Consider the following 5,390-nt stretch of genomic DNA (forward strand, 5'->3'; position numbering starts at 1 on the left):
GGCCTGAGAGACCAGCTCGTTCCAAGCCGCCGCCATGGGCAGGGACACCTTCCATCATCCCAGGTTGCTCAGAGCCCCGTCCAAGCTGGCCTTGGACACTTCCAGGGTCACTCCCTCAGCGAGGGCGGGGAGCGCTGCCTCGTCTTTCCGGGGGGACGTGGGGCCGGGAGCTTTCCCGCCCTTATCCCGGCTCAGATCCTGGAAAATTAAGTTATATCGGTCCGGCTGGGCTGTGCTGAGGGGACGGTGAGGGCTGGGGGTGGGCTGGGTGTTGGGGGCGGGTTTTCCCAGCCTCTGGTGAGCGCCGTGACCTCTAATTGCCAACTTGTAACTTCAAATCGTAACTACTTTTATTGCAAGCGGCCTCATTACATTTTAACCCTAATTACATCTAAGGGGGGTGAGTGTTCACGCAGTTAAATGCTACTGTGTTGTGCTTTTCAGTTGCAGTATTGTTGCCGAGCTGTTGCGGCAGTTGGTCGTTTCTTTATTTGTGCTGATATAAATGGAGTTAAAGCTGCTTTTTCAGATGAAACAGGAGGGTTTTTTTCAAGTCAGTGCCTCTAAACCTCACCTTGAGCTACACCTGGCTCATCACCTTGCTTACAGAATGGTGGAAAGAAGCACGAGTACTACGATGAGTAACGTAGCAAATATTTGAGTGAAAAAGGTGTGTTAGGATATGCTCAGCACTGCTGGAATTACAGAATCATTTAGGAGGAGAAAAACCTCCAAGATCCTTGTGTCCAACCTCTGTCTGAAATTTTATCACCTAATATCAATTGATGTTATCTGAATTTCAATTTATATTACCCTAATAAAAGTTGCCTTGATTCTAGAGACGAGCTCTAAACATCATCTTCTTGAAGTTCAACAATTGCATTTTGATTGTGATTTCAGGCCTTTAATTCTTGCAAGTGTTTAAAATCCACAGATGGTGTGATATTTTATTAGAGCTGGGTTGTTCTGCTTGTTCAGATAAAGATTTTGATTTATTATTACTTTTTGGACATATCATGAGTCTTCTTGAGAGAAGAAAGTATCGATAATCAGCCTTTGCATCTGGTAGTTCAGAGTTTCAGATCATTCTCAGGTTGAAATCACTTTGGCAAGCTGCACTCTCAGAGGTACAAATGAAACAAGATGCCCTTGGTAACTTTCTGAATTATTTTTAGGCTGCTCTTTGGTTTTGTCTGTCGCAGGCTCAACTAAGAATTTGCATTCAGTGGCTTTCCAGTGAAAGCTGTGGGTTTTGTAGAGTTGTTGGGGTTTTTTTTTTCCTCAGGTGAAGCAGCTGATGCAGTTTGGGGCAGGTTTGTAAAAGGCTTTGTAATCCAGAGAATGGTGGGGAGAGCTGATGGTCCCAGTTCTTTGGGAATAGAAAGTATTTCCCGTGGTTTCAGAAGCACTTCCAAACAGCACAGGCACTTGGAAGGCCTGGTAACTCATTCCCACGCTGGAATTTCTCTCCTGCTGTTGCTCTGGCAATATTTTTGTCCAGCTGAACAATGAAGCAGCTGAGGGAGGGGATCCAGGTTAATATTTTAAGAGCGGCTTTTACTTTGGATCGATCCCTTGATGTGGTTCATTGCACAGTCGTGGAACTGGGATTGTGTAGCTGGGAGGGAGAGGAGGAAAAATTTCAGGAAGTTTCAGGAGGAATTTCTTCCTGGAAAGGGAGCTCAGGCCTTGGAAAGAGCTGCCCAGGGAGGTTTGGAGTGCCCATCCCTGGAGGTGTCCCAGGAAGGGCTGGAGGTGGCACTCAGTGCTCTGGGCTGGGGACAAGGTGGGCATTGGGCACAGCTTGGGCTCAGTGGTCTTGGGCGGCTTTTCTAACCTAAACAATTCCGTGAAAATGGCAGTGTTGTTCCCAAGAAGTTGTTACGTAAGTGGAGGATAAACCAACATGCATTTTTCCACTCAAATGTGGGATAAGTTACTGCAGTGATGCCGTGTAACAAAACAGAAATTTATTATGTGCAAGCAATAAGTTCCAAAATGAGGCAAACTCTGCAATGGTTTTGGATTTGTGCAAACCTTGGGATCTGCAAGGGATGGGACAGTTCTGGTTTGCTTGGAAAACTAAAATTCCCAAAGCTGCTTGTCATTTTTGAGAGATAAACTGTTTTGTTCTTCAGTATTTGCTGGTTGTAACTGTAGGGGATGCTCTTCTCAGGACACTTTAAGTTCAGATATACCCAGCTGGAAGAAGTGGGACATTTGAGTTGTATTTGGCTGCACTTGGTCTCCGGAGGAAAAATGAAATTACTAAACAAAGCCTACTTAGTAACGAGATATGTTTGGCTGAGTGAGCAAAACAGCTGGATTGGCAAAGTGAGTGTTCATCTGGGGACCAGCTCTTACTGAACCTCAATTAATTATGAGCTAATTAAAGCGGTGCATTGATGAATTAAGTGTAAGGGGACAAATGGACTTAAATATTTCCTGATGAGTTCATCAGGACTTAGGGAGTGGTTGCTGACAGCCGGATTGCTCTGGAGGAAACTACAAAACTGATGGCCTTAACCCACTGTTCTGTTCTTTAATCTGGTTTTGTGCCCTTGTTTCAATGCCTGGTATGATGAAAGCCAGGCTGGATGGGGCTTGGAGCATCCTGGTCTGGTGGAAAGGGTCCCTGCTTGTGGCAGGGATTGGAACTGGATGATCTTTAAGGTCCTTCCCAACCCAAAGCATTCTATAATTCTGTGATCAGATGGTGCTGTCTGCTCTGAGATAACTTTCCCATGAATTTCCTGTGGGATACTTGCTCGCTTTTTGCTGAGGGATGGGAGATGTTAGAGCCAAGACCCCATTTGTTCCAGTTCCCATCTTCCAGCCCTTCAACGACCTGCTACACTTCCCAGTTCTGGGAACCACCTTCCAGCCTTTCTCAAACCCTCCCCCAAGCAGTGGTCCAGAGAATATCAGCGCAATTCTAGTGATGTTGTTTTCAGAATTCCCAGTGGTTCACAGCAGTGAAATGAAGGGTGTGGAGCTGTTGTGTTACACAGGAAGGTTTTATCTCTGTGCACCCAGAATGATTTGGTTCACAGGGAAAAAAGGACATTTATTGGTGATGATGGCACTGTGGGTGACACTGAGGTTCTTTCCATCCTTCCTCAGCATTGTCTGATGGTCAGGGGAGGTGCTTCTTCCTTTTCAGGAGGAATTTCCTCATGGAAAGGGAGGTCAGGCCTTGGCAGGAACTGCCCAGGGAGGTTTGGAGTGCCCATCCTTGGAGGTGTCCCAGGAAGGGCTGGAGGTGGCACTCAGTGCTCTGGGCTGGGGACAAGGTGGGCATCGGGCACAGCTGGGCCTCGCTGGGCTGGGAGGGCTTTTCCAGCCTCAAAGATTCCATGAGATTCCCAAGTGTGAGTTGATGCCTCTGTCAAAACCACAGTCAGGACTTCTTGCCAGGTCCGTATTGCTGAAATTCCAGTGCCAGCAGGGAATCCTGCACTTCCAGCCTCCTGTGTGGCTGGAGTTGTTCTGTATTTCAGCAGGGAGCTGATCAGATGCAAATCCCTGAATGTGCATCCCTGTGGTGGGTTGGGATTTTTAAAAGTGATTTTGTTTTGCCAAGAAGGGACTTCAGGTGGGAAAAAACCCACTAATTGTTTGTTGTGTGTTTTGATCCTGAAGCTTAGAAAACAAAGGAGCAGATGCTGCCAGTTCTGTGGAAGTGAAGAGAATCACCCAGGGATCTGAGGATCCCCTGAGTTCCTGTACAGCAGAGGGAGAAATCCAAAGATCCTTTTGCCCACGTGCCATGGCACATGTGAAGTTTCCATTAATAGCCCAGAGGAATTTTCTCTCGGATTCAAAATTATTTGGAAGCATCTGTTGGGGGCACCCCTGCTTAGCCTGACTCAGTGCACCAGATTTTGTAAACCTGGAGCTCTGCAGCACAGATGGCAGCGAGGAACGTGGTGTCTGTTCCCACTTGTGCTCCAGGGAGAAGTGCAGGGATTAAGTTGCAGTTGGAAGTGTGTCATGTGCTGCTGTGACCTGAGAATCAAGGTGACGTTTCTGTTGCTCTGAACCAGGGGTGTTTCTGCTCCCTCTGCCTTCCTCCTGCTCTGGTACCTGGTTTGTGACTCTAGGATTTGCTTTTAGCATCATTCCTTTTCAACTTGGAGCCTTGAAGTGGTTGCTCGCTTTTATTTGAGCTTTACTTTTATTTACACTTTATACTGTTATAAAAGTGCTTGTCAGTGAGTAACCGTAAAAATCAAGTATGGATGTGTACACAGTATTTTAAAACATCTTTCTGATTTTATGTATATAATAATGTGGATTATATTCTGGTTTTTGTGTAACTCAGTGGTACAAGGGCTGTTTTCAGTGTTATGTGTCCATAGGTGCTGCTTTTTCTGCCATCAGCACAACTCTGGCAGTAGGGCTCGAGCCAATTGGTGCAGGGGGGTTTGTGTTAAAGGCCTTGTGAAAAGTGTAACCACAGATTTCCTCAGTGATAATGCAAACACAACTATCAGTTGCAGCAGTTAAAATTTCACCAACAGTTGCATGGACAGATCCTTAACTTACATGGATATTTAGTTCTGGTTTTCCTAGTCTTGAAGTGAATATATGTGAACCTAGGATGGGATGCTTGGCAATGCTTTTGTCACTAAGTTACATCCCATAAAGAGGTGCTTTTTTGCGTATTCCCACCTAATTCTGGTAGTGGCTGTGCCTTTGGTTACATAAAATGTGTGAGATCCAACTGCTTAAAGCACAAAGCACCCCTGGAGAGGGTCTGAGAGGTGATTTTGGTCACTGTGGGCACAGACAGTGACCCACGGAGGGTATTGGGTGCTGCTCACTCTTGGCATGAAGTTTGAATCCTGGTTTAAGATGTGAGTTTTTAACATCTGAGAGCTTCTCTTACTGGATTTGGAACCACAGGCTGTGCCTTTGGTTACATAAAATGTGTGAGATCCAACTGCTTAAAGCACAAAGCACCCCTGGAGAGGGTCTGAGAGGTGATTTTGGTCACTGTGGGCACAGACAGTGACCCACGGAGGGTATTGGGTGCTGCTCACTCTTGGCATGAAGTTTGAATCCTGGTTTAAGATGTGAGTTTTTAACATCTGAGAGCTTCTCTTACTGGATTTGGAACCACAGCCTTGATGTTTTCTGTAGTCCCTGCCATCATTATATACTAGTAGTTCCTTGTATTTTTATAAAGATGAAGACTGCTAGGATGACAATATAACCCATGCTCAGAATATGCTGAGACTGTGCTGGATTTCCTCTTCAGGAGCTGAATCAACGTTCCCTGCCAATACCCAGAAATAAATTCAATTACAGCCTTTTGATAGGGATGTCCAAAACAGCTTCATGGAATGTTCCTTCCTTTAACAGACTGTTTTCTGCCTTGGAGAGCA

This window comes from Corvus brachyrhynchos, unplaced genomic scaffold (assembly GCF_000691975.1).
Source record: "Corvus brachyrhynchos isolate BGI_N302 unplaced genomic scaffold, ASM69197v1 scaffold434, whole genome shotgun sequence".
NCBI lineage: Eukaryota > Metazoa > Chordata > Aves > Passeriformes > Corvidae > Corvus > Corvus brachyrhynchos.